Below are 17630 nucleotides of genomic sequence, written 5' to 3'. Positions count from 1 at the left end.
ACTGACTGTTATTGGTACTATTGATAGTAGATAAAGCAATATATACACTGGGTAGAGGGAAGTCAACACTGACTGTTATGGGTACTATTGATAGTAGATAAAGCAATATATACACTCGGTAGAGGGAAGTCAATACTGACTGTTATTGGGTACTATTGATAGTAGATAAAGCAATATATACACTGGGTAGAGGGAAGTCAATACTGACTGTTATTGGGTACTATTGATAGTAGATAAAGCAATATATACACTGGGTAGAAGGAAGTCAATACTGACTGTTATTGGGTACTATTGATAGCAGATAAAGCAATATATACACTGGGTAGAGGGAAGTCAATACTGACTGTTATTGGGTACTATTGATAGTAGATAAAACAATATATACACTGGGTAGAGGGAAGTCAATACTGACTGTTATTGGGTACTATTGATAGTAGATAAAGCAATATATACACTCGGTAGAAGGAAGTCAATACTGACTGTTATTGGGTACTATTGATAGTAAATAAAGCAATATATACACTGGGTAGAGGGAAGTCAACACTGACTGTTATGGGTACTATTGATAGTAGATAAAGCAATATATACACTGGGTAGAGGGAAGTCAACACTGACTGTTATGGGTACTATTGATAGTAGATAAAGCAATATATACACTCGGTAGAGGGAAGTCAACACTGACTTATTGGGTACTATTGATAGTAGATAAAGCAATATATACACTCGGTAGAGGGAAGTCAACACTGACTGTTATGGGTACTATTGATAGTAGATAAAGCAATATATACACTCGGTAGAGGGAAGTGAACACTGACTGTTATGGGTACTATTGATAGTAGATAAAGCAATATATACACTGGGTAGAGGGAAGTCAACACTGACTGTTATGGGTACTATTGATAGTAGATAAAGCAATATATACACTCGGTAGAGGGAAGTCAACACTGACTGTTATTGGGTACTATTGATAGTAGATAAAGCAATATATACACTCGGTAGAGGGAAGTCAACACTGACTGTTATGGGTACTATTGATAGTAGATAAAGCAATATATACACTGGGTAGAGGGAAGTCAACACTGACTGTTATGGGTACTATTGATGGTAGATAAAGCAATATATACACTGGGTAGAGGGAAGTCAACACTGACTGTTATGGGTACTATTGATAGTAGATAAAGCAATATATACACTGGGTAGAAGGAAGTCAATACTGACTGTTATTGGGTACTATTGATAGTAAATAAAGCAATACATACACTGGGTAGAGGGAAGTCAACACTGACTGTTATGGGTACTATTGATAGTAGATAAAGCAATATATACACTCGGTAGAGGGAAGTCAACACTGACTGTTATGGGTACTATTGATAGTAGATAAAGCAATATATACACTCGGTAGAGGGAAGTCAACACTGACTGTTATGGGTGCTATTGATAGAAGATAAAGCAATATATACACTGGGTAGAGGGAAGTCAACACTGACTGTTATTGGTACTATTGATAGTAGATAAAGCAATATATACACTGGGTAGAGGGAAGTCAACACTGACTGTTATGGGTACTATTGATAGTAGATAAAGCAATATATACACTCGGTAGAGGGAAGTCAACACTGACTGTTATGGGTACTATTGATAGTAGATAAAGCAATATATACACTGGGTAGAGGGAAGTCAACACTGACTGTTATGGGTACTATTGATAGTAGATAAAGCAATATATACACTCGGTAGAGGGAAGTCAACACTGACTGTTATGGGTACTATTGATAGTAGATAAAGCAATATATACACGCGGTAGAGGGAAGTCAACACTGACTGTTATTGGGTACTATTGATAGTAGATAAAGCAATATATACACTCGGTAGAGGGAAGTCAATACTGACTGTTATGGGTACTATTGATAGTAGATAAAGCAATATATACACTGGGTAGAGGGAAGTCAACACTGACTGTTATTGGGTACTATTGATAGTAGATAAAGCAATATATACACTGGGTAGAGGGAAGTCAATACTGACTGTTATTGGGTACTATTGATAGTAAATAAAGCAATATATACACTGGGTAGAGGGAAGTCAACACTGACTGTTATTGGGTACTATTGATAGTAGATAAAGCAATATATACACTGGGTAGAGGGAAGTCAATACTGACTGTTATTGGGTACTATTGATAGTAGATAAAACAATATATACACTGGGTAGAGGGAAGTCAATACTGACTGTTATTGGGTACTATTGATAGCAGATAAAGCAATATATACACTGGGTAGAGGGAAGTCAATACTGACTGTTATTGGGTACTATTGATAGTAGATAAAGCAATATATACACTGGGTAGAGGGAAGTCAATACTGACTGTTATTGGGTACTATTGATAGTAGATAAAGCAATATATACACTGGGTAGAGGGAAGTCAACACTGACTGTTATTGGGTACTATTGATAGTAGATAAAGCAATATATACACTCGGTAGAGGGAAGTCAATACTGACTGTTATTGGGTACTATTGATAGTAGATAAAACAATATATACACTGGGTAGAGGGAAGTCAATACTGACTGTTATTGGGTACTATTGATAGTAGATAAAACAATATATACACTGGGTAGAAGGAAGTCAATACTGACTGTTATTGGGTACTATTGATAGTAGATAAAGCAATATATACACTGGGTAGAGGGAAGTCAATACTGACTGTTATTGGGTACTATTGATAGTAGATAAAGCAATATATACACTGGGTAGAAGGAAGTCAATACTGACTGTTATTGGGTACTATTGATAGCAGATAAAGCAATATATACACTGGGTAGAGGGAAGTCAATACTGACTGTTATTGGGTACTATTGATAGTAGATAAAACAATATATACACTGGGTAGAGGGAAGTCAATACTGACTGTTATTGGGTACTATTGATAGTAGATAAAGCAATATATACACTGGGTAGAAGGAAGTCAATACTGACTGTTATTGGGTACTATTGATAGTAGATAAAGCAATATATACACTGGGTAGAGGGAAGTCAATACTGACTGTTATTGGGTACTATTGATAGTAGATAAAGCAATATATACACTGGGTAGAAGGAAGTCAATACTGACTGTTATTGGGTACTATTGATAGTAAATAAAGCAATACATACACTGGGTAGAGGGAAGTCAACACTGACTGTTATGGGTACTATTGATAGTAGATAAAGCAATATATACACTCGGTAGAGGGAAGTCAACACTGACTGTTATGGGTACTATTGATAGTAGATAAAGCAATATATACACTCGGTAGAGGGAAGTCAACACTGACTGTTATGGGTGCTATTGATAGAAGATAAAGCAATATATACACTGGGTAGAGGGAAGTCAACACTGACTGTTATTGGTACTATTGATAGTAGATAAAGCAATATATACACTGGGTAGAGGGAAGTCAACACTGACTGTTATGGGTACTATTGATAGTAGATAAAGCAATATATACACTCGGTAGAGGGAAGTCAACACTGACTGTTATGGGTACTATTGATAGTAGATAAAGCAATATATACACTGGGTAGAGGGAAGTCAACACTGACTGTTATGGGTACTATTGATAGTAGATAAAGCAATATATACACTCGGTAGAGGGAAGTCAACACTGACTGTTATGGGTACTATTGATAGTAGATAAAGCAATATATACACGCGGTAGAGGGAAGTCAACACTGACTGTTATTGGGTACTATTGATAGTAGATAAAGCAATATATACACTCGGTAGAGGGAAGTCAATACTGACTGTTATGGGTACTATTGATAGTAGATAAAGCAATATATACACTGGGTAGAGGGAAGTCAACACTGACTGTTATTGGGTACTATTGATAGTAGATAAAGCAATATATACACTGGGTAGAGGGAAGTCAATACTGACTGTTATTGGGTACTATTGATAGTAAATAAAGCAATATATACACTGGGTAGAGGGAAGTCAACACTGACTGTTATTGGGTACTATTGATAGTAGATAAAGCAATATATACACTGGGTAGAGGGAAGTCAATACTGACTGTTATTGGGTACTATTGATAGTAGATAAAACAATATATACACTGGGTAGAGGGAAGTCAATACTGACTGTTATTGGGTACTATTGATAGCAGATAAAGCAATATATACACTGGGTAGAGGGAAGTCAATACTGACTGTTATTGGGTACTATTGATAGTAGATAAAGCAATATATACACTGGGTAGAGGGAAGTCAATACTGACTGTTATTGGGTACTATTGATAGTAGATAAAGCAATATATACACTGGGTAGAGGGAAGTCAACACTGACTGTTATTGGGTACTATTGATAGTAGATAAAGCAATATATACACTCGGTAGAGGGAAGTCAATACTGACTGTTATTGGGTACTATTGATAGTAGATAAAACAATATATACACTGGGTAGAGGGAAGTCAATACTGACTGTTATTGGGTACTATTGATAGTAGATAAAACAATATATACACTGGGTAGAAGGAAGTCAATACTGACTGTTATTGGGTACTATTGATAGTAGATAAAGCAATATATACACTGGGTAGAGGGAAGTCAATACTGACTGTTATTGGGTACTATTGATAGTAGATAAAGCAATATATACACTGGGTAGAAGGAAGTCAATACTGACTGTTATTGGGTACTATTGATAGCAGATAAAGCAATATATACACTGGGTAGAGGGAAGTCAATACTGACTGTTATTGGGTACTATTGATAGTAGATAAAACAATATATACACTGGGTAGAGGGAAGTCAATACTGACTGTTATTGGGTACTATTGATAGTAGATAAAGCAATATATACACTGGGTAGAAGGAAGTCAATACTGACTGTTATTGGGTACTATTGATAGTAGATAAAGCAATATATACACTGGGTAGAGGGAAGTCAATACTGACTGTTATTGGGTACTATTGATAGTAGATAAAGCAATATATACACTGGGTAGAAGGAAGTCAATACTGACTGTTATTGGGTACTATTGATAGCAGATAAAGCAATATATACACTGGGTAGAGGGAAGTCAATACTGACTGTTATTGGGTACTATTGATAGTAGATAAAACAATATATACACTGGGTAGAGGGAAGTCAATACTGACTGTTATTGGGTACTATTGATAGTAGATAAAGCAATATATACACTCGGTAGAAGGAAGTCAATACTGACTGTTATTGGGTACTATTGATAGTAAATAAAGCAATATATACACTGGGTAGAGGGAAGTCAACACTGACTGTTATGGGTACTATTGATAGTAGATAAAGCAATATATACACTGGGTAGAGGGAAGTCAACACTGACTGTTATGGGTACTATTGATAGTAGATAAAGCAATATATACACTCGGTAGAGGGAAGTCAACACTGACTTATTGGGTACTATTGATAGTAGATAAAGCAATATATACACTCGGTAGAGGGAAGTCAACACTGACTGTTATGGGTACTATTGATAGTAGATAAAGCAATATATACACTCGGTAGAGGGAAGTGAACACTGACTGTTATGGGTACTATTGATAGTAGATAAAGCAATATATACACTGGGTAGAGGGAAGTCAACACTGACTGTTATGGGTACTATTGATAGTAGATAAAGCAATATATACACTCGATAGAGGGAAGTCAACACTGACTGTTATTGGGTACTATTGATAGTAGATAAAGCAATATATACACTCGGTAGAGGGAAGTCAACACTGACTGTTATGGGTACTATTGATAGTGGATAAAGCAATATATACACTGGGTAGAGGGAAGTCAACACTGACTGTTATGGGTACTATTGATGGTAGATAAAGCAATATATACACTGGGTAGAGGGAAGTCAACACTGACTGTTATGGGTACTATTGATAGTAGATAAAGCAATATATACACTGGGTAGAAGGAAGTCAATACTGACTGTTATTGGGTACTATTGATAGTAAATAAAGCAATATATACACTGGGTAGAGGGAAGTCAACACTGACTGTTATGGGTACTATTGATAGTAGATAAAGCAATATATACACTCGGTAGAGGGAAGTCAACACTGACTGTTATGGGTACTATTGATAGTAGATAAAGCAATATATACACTCGGTAGAGGGAAGTCAACACTGACTGTTATGGGTGCTATTGATAGAAGATAAAGCAATATATACACTCGGTAGAGGGAAGTCAACACTGACTGTTATTGGTACTATTGATAGTAGATAAAGCAATATATACACTGGGTAGAGGGAAGTCAACACTGACTGTTATGGGTACTATTGATAGTAGATAAAGCAATATATACACTCGGTAGAGGGAAGTCAACACTGACTGTCATGGGTACTATTGATAGTAGATAAAGCAATATATACACTGGGTAGAGGGAAGTCAACACTGACTGTTATGGGTACTATTGATAGTAGATAAAGCAATATATACACTCGGTAGAGGGAAGTCAACACTGACTGTTATGGGTACTATTGATAGTAGATAAAGCAATATATACACGCGGTAGAGGGAAGTCAACACTGACTGTTATTGGGTACTATTGATAGTAGATAAAGCAATATATACACTCGGTAGAGGGAAGTCAATACTGACTGTTATGGGTACTTTTGATAGTAGATAAAGCAATATATACACTGGGTAGAGGGAAGTCAACACTGACTGTTATTGGGTACTATTGATAGTAGATAAAGCAATATATACACTCGGTAGAGGGAAGTCAACACTGACTGTTATGGGTACTATTGATAGTAGATAAAGCAATATATACACTGGGTAGAGGGAAGTCAACACTGACTGTTATGGGTACTATTGATGGTAGATAAAGCAATATATACACTGGGTAGAGGGAAGTCAACACTGACTGTTATGGGTACTATTGATAGTAGATAAAGCAATATATACACTGGGTAGAGGGAAGTCAATACTGACTGTTATTGGGTACTATTGATAGTAAATAAAGCAATATATACACTGGGTAGAGGGAAGTCAACACTGACTGTTATGGGTACTATTGATAGTAGATAAAGCAATATATACACTCGGTAGAGGGAAGTCAACACTGACTGTTATGGGTACTATTGATAGTAGATAAAGCAATATATACACTCGGTAGAGGGAAGTCAACACTGACTGTTATGGGTGCTATTGATAGAAGATAAAGCAATATATACACTCGGTAGAGGGAAGTCAACACTGACTGTTATTGGTACTATTGATAGTAGATAAAGCAATATATACACTGGGTAGAGGGAAGTCAACACTGACTGTTATGGGTACTATTGATAGTAGATAAAGCAATATATACACTCGGTAGAGGGAAGTCAACACTGACTGTTATGGGTACTATTGATAGTAGATAAAGCAATATATACACTGGGTAGATCGAAGTCAACACTGACTGTTATGGGTACTATTGATAGTAGATAAAGCAATATATACACTCGGTAGAGGGAAGTCAACACTGACTGTTATGGGTACTATTGATAGTAGATAAAGCAATATATACACTGGGTAGAGGGAAGTCAACACTGACTGTTATTGGGTACTATTGATAGTAGATAAAGCAATATATACACTGGGTAGAGGGAAGTCAATACTGACTGTTATTGGGTACTATTGATAGTAAATAAAGCAATATATACACTCGGTAGAGGGAAGTCAACACTGACTGTTATGGGTACTATTGATAGTAAATAAAGCAATATATACACTGGGTAGAGGGAAGTCAACACTGACTGTGATTGGGTACTATTGATAGTAGATAAAGCAATATATACACTCGGTAGAGGGAAGTCAATACTGACTGTTATTGGGTACTATTGATAGTAGATAAAGCAATATATACACTCGGTAGAGGGAAGTCAACACTGACTGTTATGGGTACTATTGATAGTAAATAAAGCAATATATACACTGGGTAGAGGGAAGTCAACACTGACTGTTATTGGGTACTATTGATAGTAGATAAAGCAATATATACACTCGGTAGAGGGAAGTCAACACTGACTGTTATGGGTACTATTGATAGTAAATAAAGCAATATATACACTGGGTAGAGGGAAGTCAATACTGACTGTTATTGGGTACTATTGATAGTAAATAAAGCAATATATACACTGGGTAGAGGGAAGTCAACACTGACTGTTATTGGGTACTATTGATAGTAGATAAAGCAATATATACACTCGGTAGAGGGAAGTCAACACTGACTGTTATTGGGTACTATTGATAGTAAATAAAGCAATATATACACTCGGTAGAGGGAAGTCAACACTGACTGTTATGGGTACTATTGATAGTAGATAAAGCAATATATACACTCGGTAGAGGGAAGTCAACACTGACCTATTGGGTACTATTGATAGTAGATAAAGCAATATATACACTCGGTAGAGGGAAGTCAACACTGACTGTTATGGGTACTATTGATAGTAGATAAAGCAATATATACACTCGGTTGAGGGAAGTCAACACTGACTGTTATGGGTACTATTGATAGTAGATAAAGCAATATATACACTCGGTAGAGGGAAGTCAACACTGACTGTTTGGGTACTATTGATAGTAGATAAAGCAATATATACACTGGGTAGATCGAAGTCAACACTGACTGTTATGGGTACTATTGATAGTAGATAAAGCAATATATACACTCGGTAGAGGGAAGTCAACACTGACTGTTATGGGTACTATTGATAGTAGATAAAGCAATATATACACTGGGTAGAGGGAAGTCAACACTGACTGTTATTGGGTACTATTGATAGTAGATAAAGCAATATATACACTGGGTAGAGGGAAGTCAATACTGACTGTTATTGGGTACTATTGATAGTAAATAAAGCAATATATACACTCGGTAGAGGGAAGTCAACACTGACTGTTATGGGTACTATTGATAGTAAATAAAGCAATATATACACTGGGTAGAGGGAAGTCAACACTGACTGTGATTGGGTACTATTGATAGTAGATAAAGCAATATATACACTCGGTAGAGGGAAGTCAATACTGACTGTTATTGGGTACTATTGATAGTAGATAAAGCAATATATACACTCGGTAGAGGGAAGTCAACACTGACTGTTATGGGTACTATTGATAGTAAATAAAGCAATATATACACTGGGTAGAGGGAAGTCAACACTGACTGTTATTGGGTACTATTGATAGTAGATAAAGCAATATATACACTCGGTAGAGGGAAGTCAACACTGACTGTTATGGGTACTATTGATAGTAAATAAAGCAATATATACACTGGGTAGAGGGAAGTCAATACTGACTGTTATTGGGTACTATTGATAGTAAATAAAGCAATATATACACTGGGTAGAGGGAAGTCAACACTGACTGTTATTGGGTACTATTGATAGTAGATAAAGCAATATATACACTCGGTAGAGGGAAGTCAACACTGACTGTTATTGGGTACTATTGATAGTAAATAAAGCAATATATACACTCGGTAGAGGGAAGTCAACACTGACTGTTATGGGTACTATTGATAGTAGATAAAGCAATATATACACTCGGTAGAGGGAAGTCAACACTGACCTATTGGGTACTATTGATAGTAGATAAAGCAATATATACACTCGGTAGAGGGAAGTCAACACTGACTGTTATGGGTACTATTGATAGTAGATAAAGCAATATATACACTCGGTTGAGGGAAGTCAACACTGACTGTTATGGGTACTATTGATAGTAGATAAAGCAATATATACACTCGGTAGAGGGAAGTCAACACTGACTGTTTGGGTACTATTGATAGTAGATAAAGCAATATATACACTGGGTAGAGGGAAGTCAATGCTGACTGTTATTGGGTACTATTGATAGTAGATAAAGCAATATATACACTCGGTAGAGGGAAGTCAACACTGACTGTTATGGGTACTATTGATAGTAAATAAAGCAATATATACACTGGGTAGAGGGAATTCAACACTGACTGTTATTGGGTACTATTGATAGTAGATAAAGCAATATATACACTGGGTAGAGGGAAGTCAATACTGAATGTAATTGGGTACTATTGATAGTAAATAAAGCAATATATACACTCGGTAGAGGGAAGTCAACACTGACTGTTATGGGTACTATTGATAGTAAATAAAGCAATATATACACTCGGTAGAGGGAAGTCAACACTGACTGTTATTGGGTACTATTGATAGTAAATAAAGCAATATATACACTGGGTAGAGGGAAGTCAACACTGACTGTTATTGGGTACTATTGATAGTAGATAAAGCAATATATACACTCGGTAGAGGGAAGTCAACACTGACTGTTATTGGGTACTATTGATAGTAGATAAAGCAATATATACACTCGGTAGAGGGAAGTCAACACTGACTGTTATTGGGTACTATTGATAGTAGATAAAGCAATATATACACTCGGTAGAGGGAAGTCAACACTGACCTATTGGGTACTATTGATAGTAGATAAAGCAATATATACACTCGGTAGAGGGAAGTCAACACTGACTTATTGGGTACTATTGATAGTAGATAAAGCAATATATACACTCGGTAGAGGGAAGTCAATACTGACTGTTATTGGGTACTATTGATAGTAGATAAAGCAATATATACACTCGGTAGAGGGAAGTCAACACTGACTGTTATGGGTACTATTTTTATTAGAAAAAGCAAGATATACACTGAGTAGAGGAAGGTCAATACTGAGTGCTCATGTATATTATGTAGTGAAATAGATATTTCTAAGGGGAAGGTCAATACGGTCTGTCCATTTGCACTAGTGGAAGAAGATGTATTCTGTACATATGCACCAGTGATTGTGGATTAGAAATACGTTGATAGATGTTAGGTGACCATTTGCCTGAAAGATCGGTAAAAATGTATTTTTTTATGAAACTTACGCATTAACCTTATCTAGATTATGTTTGATATTTTTATCAGTAGTTTTTGAAAAATAGTGTATTAGATGCGCACGACACTTTCCCGCTTCTTCTGCATCTGTTCCACATTCTGCCCACTTCTGCCCTGTTCTGATAAATAGGTACACGGCTGAAAAACGGCCTTGCTGCACTGTTACACGTATTAGACAAATACTTCATAGCGCCGCATAGCCTTTAGATTACGAAGAAGTGTATATGACAATATGAAGGAGCATTATTGTGAGTCTTTGTTTTCACCCATCACTTCTTAACAGACTCAGTTATGTCTTTCTGGCAACAACAACGCCACATATTGTCATGAGCTGTCTGAAAGTTCTTCTGCGCGCAAAAACTTGTTGAAAGACGATTTATTCTGCGAGACAAATCTGCTTGTCAACAGGCATCAGGTCGACACAGAATGCAACAGCATACAGCGGCCATTATCAGTCTGTACAATATTATTCTCGACATACCAACAAGATCAGCTTGATCTTTACACATGAAAGCAGCTTCGGGCCTGCGATTAATTACAACACTTACTGATAACACTTTTAGAATCTCTTTCTTGTCTGGATAGGTGAACGTTGAGCTTCATCATTGCAAAAATATTTGAAGGTTTTGACAGCGTTTTTATAAATGAAAGCAGCGGTTTTGTTAAAGTACCGCGCTGACAAAGGATACGTAATTTAAAATTCTCCAGAGTAAATGAGCGCATGTGCCAACGGAATATTTCGAGATGTTTGTTTAAAACGAAAATTTCAGAGAAATATTTCATCATTTATTTTTAAATTATGCAAGAGAAATGTGGCGTTTGGGCCTATCAGTAGTGGCTTCCGTGCCTGATTTTCGCATACACTGCGATTAGATATTCTAAATTTAAGAGCGTGTAGATTAAATATGTTTACCTTTGTCGTACCTTTCCGGAGTGTGTTATTCTGAACAAATTGTATCACTGTGATCTTCTTGATTGGGCAGGTGGGGCGTCAATTTGGACATTCTTTCCGAAACTAGCTATACTCGCATTTCTCTTCTTTGTGCAGTTTTGACATGTGTTTGATGTAAACGCGAAATTTACACAATTTTTGTACCTTAAACAGTTTCAACAATCTGTTGAACATATGTGTATATATCCCCGAAGGTAAGCCATTTCTTACTGTAATACACATCAGGAAACATTCTTAAAACAAAAAGATCTACACTTGATAACACACTTTGATAAATCTATTTCTGGCAACGACATTAGCTAAATAGGGCATGGATCATTGTTGGTTGTGAAGGAAACCATTTTGGAGCAATAAAGGCGTATTTTAAGGAGAGTATTGGTTGATCAAGTTCTTGCCGGCATTTAGCTGGGATGCTGTACGGTAAATGTGAAAATGATAACATTATTTCTACTGTAATCTTTCGATCAGTCTTTAGCTTTAATGTATCATAAGTAAAGAGTTATATATCTTATAGTCATGTGTCTATAATTGTAGAAGTTCTCTAGAGTAATTGTCCTAAACACGGTTAGGCCTAGGCCTGTGTGGAAGAACGGAGTTTTCACTTACTTTAGTTGATGTTTAGTGTCGCATACAGCAATAAACCAATGATGTACTGTCATACTTTCATTCACTCAGAGAAACACGTAAGTGCGGACCCGTGAAGATCTGGGTTAGAATTGATCTTCAGCAACCCATGCTTGTAAAGGCAATTAATGGGATCAGTTGGTCAGACTGGCGGACTTGGTTGACACATGTCATCGTATCCCAGTTGTGTGAAAAGATGTTCATGTTCTTGATCACTGGACTGCAGACTTGATTATTTGCAGACTGCCGCAATATAGTTGGATTATTGCTGAGTGCGGCGTAAAGCGTACCTAACGTGCGATAGCATTTGCAACACTAGCAATGAACACAAGAGAAAAATCACTTTAGAAAAGCATCTTATCACATTAACAACGCAATCCTGACCCCACTTTTTTGTTTTGATCTTGTTTTTTACGCATTACTCTTGTGAATAATGACCAAACAGCCCAGTGATCGATGAAATGAGCAACTGAACTGTGGGCAAAAGGAAGAATACAATTTAAAATGGATTTTACCAAATCACTGCATACTTAAGGACACCAGTAAGATCTAAATCAACTATTTGTTGTCCATTTCTATCCACCATTTAAAAAGGATGTATATATTTGCGGGACGGTTCTGAGGGTCAGAGTCAGGTGACGTACAATCAATCAATTCTTTGATCACCCGTCCAGCTAGTCAAGTTTTCTCACCAGCATAAGGAGCTGGGAGTCCCAGTTCTCAATGCATTAAACTCTTATGGGAGTCGGAACTAGGGTGAAAATCTAAAAATATTATGTCTTAATTCCCACCGCTAAATTTGAAAAATAACATTAAGACGCCCTCCTTGACACCTCCAGAAACTGGCCTTGAATACGGACAGGAATCAGAATGAAGTTACTTCCTTTTTTGTTTGTTTCTTGGTTTAGCAAAATTCTATCTGCTCTGCGGAGGTCTGTAAATAATGGACCAAATGTCCAGTTTGTATGGAATCATGCCGCTTGTAGGACATCTCCAGCAACATCGCGGGACACCAGAAACTGACATCAGACATACCTGCCTTCATTCAACGTGAGTAGTCGACGTGCTTTTCTGTGGTCTCATTACTGTTACACATTCTAACATGTGCCTAAAACGGTCCGTTATAGACGTTTAAAAGAAGAGTCTTTTCCAATTTAGAAACATAAACAAATAGTACACCCTAGATGATTTACGACGATTAAAGACAAGGGCAGCGGTCGTGGTGAAGTATACTCAACATAAAAAGAAACCCAACCCTCTATTCTGTCAAGATTTTAAAAAAGAAGACGTAAATATGAACGCTAACGTCTATGTGATTTCCGTTTTCGAAACTTGAGTTTCTTTTGCTGTTCAGTATATTTGTTTGGACTTCAGCGATCATGTCATGTCTTAGTCCAAAATAAGCACCAAAAAGCAAGCGATATGACAAGATGCCAATCAAAAACACATGTCTGCTTGTATACATAACAATATAAGATAAAAATGATATATCTGCATATAAATATCTCTTATAATACACATCCTTTTCATTTCAGTTTATTCAGCGACTCTGTTCTCTTCCTGTAACAAGCGTTGTGTTACTCTGATAACACCCCTGCCTTTGTTTTTCCAAAATACAGGAAATGCAACAGTAATGAAAAGATAATATGTCAATCAAATGTCGGGAGAGACATTTCGGTCCTGCATATCAATATTGATACTGAGGTAACGACCCACACAAGTAAAACATTGCCGTGAATGTTATGAAAATAACTTCTTTTACTTTTGCCACCCAATTAAATGAGAGAGGGTTGTGTAGATGCCTACTTCGTGCTGACTTCGTGATTAGCACTACAGATCAAAATGTCAAAATATTTTGACAGTTGTCTATAAAAAAATTAACACCCACGTGTCTCTCACTATCTTCCCGAATCACCGCTTGGTATTCAGAACACAAAGGTTACTCCTTTCCCAAGCGTAAAAAATTGCAAATGCATTTAGAAAACATCACAAATCATTTTCTGTGAAGTTTGTGATTTTGTTAGGACAAAAAAGTATACCCGTCTTGGAGTAATTTTTAGATAAGACAACAAAGGTAATTAAAGGACATTCACATCTAAAAGATAAATGTTTACCCTACTGATTGTTTGCGATTAGTTAAGGTTCGCTTGTAAAGCCAGAAAATTATATACATTCGTCGTTCCTAAATGATATCTTCGGATTAAGGCTGAAAACTCTACCGCAGTGAATATATACTGTATACGTGCGCCCTTAAGACTCTAAAAGTTCTCAACATCAACATACCTGTTGTCTTTGTAAGACGTTAAGGGGCCTTGGGGTAGCCTAACAGTTAATGTGTTCACTTGTTACATTGAACACCCAGGTTTGATTCCCCACATGGGTATAATATGTGATGCCCATTTGTGGTGCTGTGATATTGCTGAAAGCGACATAAAACTATACTCGTTCACTCGCTGTAAGACGTTTACAAATGAAAAATACTGACAATGTAAAACCACGAAATAATAAATGCTACTAAATATTGTTAAACACTTCGTGATCTGTAACTCTGTAATATATTTATTTCAGTAACTTGCCTACTCATTCTGAGGCTTCACCTGCCAAAACGAGGCATGTGTAGAAAAACAACATGGCGGCTTGTTGCGGAAACGTTTAGGTGTTTGCCTGGTACGAGGAAGATTTCAAAAGTGGTTCGGATAACATACTTTTGAAAGGGCGTGGTAAAATGTAATTTCATTTAATTTTTTAAACTTTTATGACATGCCTGTTTTTCAAATTTAATTTAAGATGTTGAAATATTAAGCCTAGATATGCAGGATATTCAGGCTACATGTGCACATGTTTATTGAAAAGTCTCCCAGCTGTGGAACGATTACAGTTTCATTAGAAGGGTTGAGTGTTGCTAAAATGTTAAGACATATATTCCATTTTATTACTTTAAAACTTTGGCAGCATCAGGAAAAAATGGAAAACCTCACTGAATTTGACTAGGTTATCAATTACCTATCCACGTGCAATGTACACGCAAATATTTTTCTTATCTACACGTTCATCAAGTTTATTCACGTGAAAAGGGATTAATAACCAAATAGCATATCGTACTACCTCTTTAAAGAAATAACAAAATGAAACAGAAAGTATCTGACAAAGTTAGGTTATGCCTTTAAATACCCATTTTTACACATACTTCCATTGACTGACTCTGAGCAGAAAAGCAGTGAGTAATGTTTAATCACCAGAATGACAAAACATTCTTTAAAATGTAGGTATAACATTCATTCAATGTTCCGGAACCATAAATAGAAAGAAACCCTTTTACGAACAAAAATAAATGGGACAAACCACAACAGTTAATGTATCTTCGATAAGTCTCTGTAAGAATGAGTGAACGAGTGAGTGAGGAACAGGCGTTTTTAGGGCAATTATAATTAGGGAGCTTCTACACAATACATATGTAAGTAAGTGAGTGAGTTTTAGTTTTACACCGCTTTCAGCAAATATTCCACAATTCCACCTTGTAGGGCACCAGAAATGGGCTTCAGATTGTACCCATGTGGGGAATCGAACACGGGTCTTCGGCGTGATGAGCGAACGCTTTAACCACGAGGCTACATTGTCGCCTCTTTTACAACAGGAATCATGAGAATAAGGTGACGAGACGTGTAACCCACCACCCACCTCCCGCCTCCCGCCTTCAAACATTTGAAAAAACCTGTGGGTTAAATTAGGACATGATCAATATTCTGGAATTGTTTCTAAATATATCCTCACCATTGGTGCCATAATTAATGAGGCGATCCCCACTCTTCTGGCACACACGCCCTGCCTGTCTTAATTGTTACAAGGAGTGTTTCTTTTGTGGAAAATTAAGTTATTTCTTTCCAAGGTCGATTACCGACAGATTAGCAGATCGGCGTAAGGTATTATTTATCTTTTTTTCTGTCAGTCACTCGCTTTCATTTATCGTGAAAATCACACCAAATTCTTTCGACATTTTGGCCAACAAAAACGGCGCGTTATCTAAATCGTAAATATTTACGTAACAGAGTGAAGATGGTGAGATATAATAGCTTTTGTGTAGGGGGACGCTAGTAACAAGAGGTTTTCGTGCGGACACGTTTAATTCCAGTTACCGTTATAATTCTAAAACCAGTTACCTCCCCTCTTACATGCAACAGCGAATATTGATTTCACATCTGGGCACCATTCATCACTGCCAAAAGCCCACCCATAATTAAGTCCATATTTTTCGAACAGTATTGTTTTTTTAGTGAAAAGGTCTATCCATCCTAAAAGAGTAATTACACACGAAGTTGTACTTTTAAATCAAACAATTAAAAAGTCCCTTCCGAGACTAAATGCGCTGAAGCAGCCCCCCCCCATGAAACAAAAGGCGACTGTATTTAGTTTTGTACTGCTATTATTTCTTCGTTTTAGCTAATTGTGCTTTCTGCAGAGACAAACTTACGTTAAGAAACATGCAAAACAGTTGATTGTGTTTAGCCGGGTGCGTCTAACTATACATGATCGGTGAAGAAGCGTTCGTTTATGTTTTGGGGTCCCTGTAGGATCTCTTGGTAGCAAGCATCTCCTGCTTGTCATGAAACACGCTGATGAGGATCATATGGTCGTGCCAATGTGTGCCCTTGGCTGGTACAGGGGCGTTGAACTCCAAGAGTGGAGTGTTGCTCGTACTATCAACCATTCGCTCGCTTGGCCCTGATTCGATTTGCTGGAATATAACTGTTGATGACTATGCATTACATGTACACTCGTTTAAAGTGTGTGAGGCTTGGCGGAATGCATGAGGTTTTTTTTCTTTTGGCAGATACATTTAGTTAGTTTATACTGTAGAAAGACCTTTACTGATCACAGATTACTTTATTGATTAAAATAGTTATTACAAATGTAGTGTCACATTCAGAGTATCCCGTTGTATTTCGCAAATCAGGCAAAAAAAAAACGAATTGGGTTGAAATGTTATAGTCTATTTAAGAGGTGAAAAATGAAAAATGACTTGGATAATAAAAAAAGGACATAGTGATATGATGGTAGGTATTTTGGTGAGTGAGTGAGTGAGTGAGTTAGTGGATAGGTGGGTGGGGTTTAGGTGATTTAAGTG

The sequence above is a fragment of the Haliotis asinina genome, chromosome 3 (assembly GCF_037392515.1).
Source record: "Haliotis asinina isolate JCU_RB_2024 chromosome 3, JCU_Hal_asi_v2, whole genome shotgun sequence".
NCBI lineage: Eukaryota > Metazoa > Mollusca > Gastropoda > Lepetellida > Haliotidae > Haliotis > Haliotis asinina.
This window is presented reverse-complemented; position numbering follows the sequence as displayed.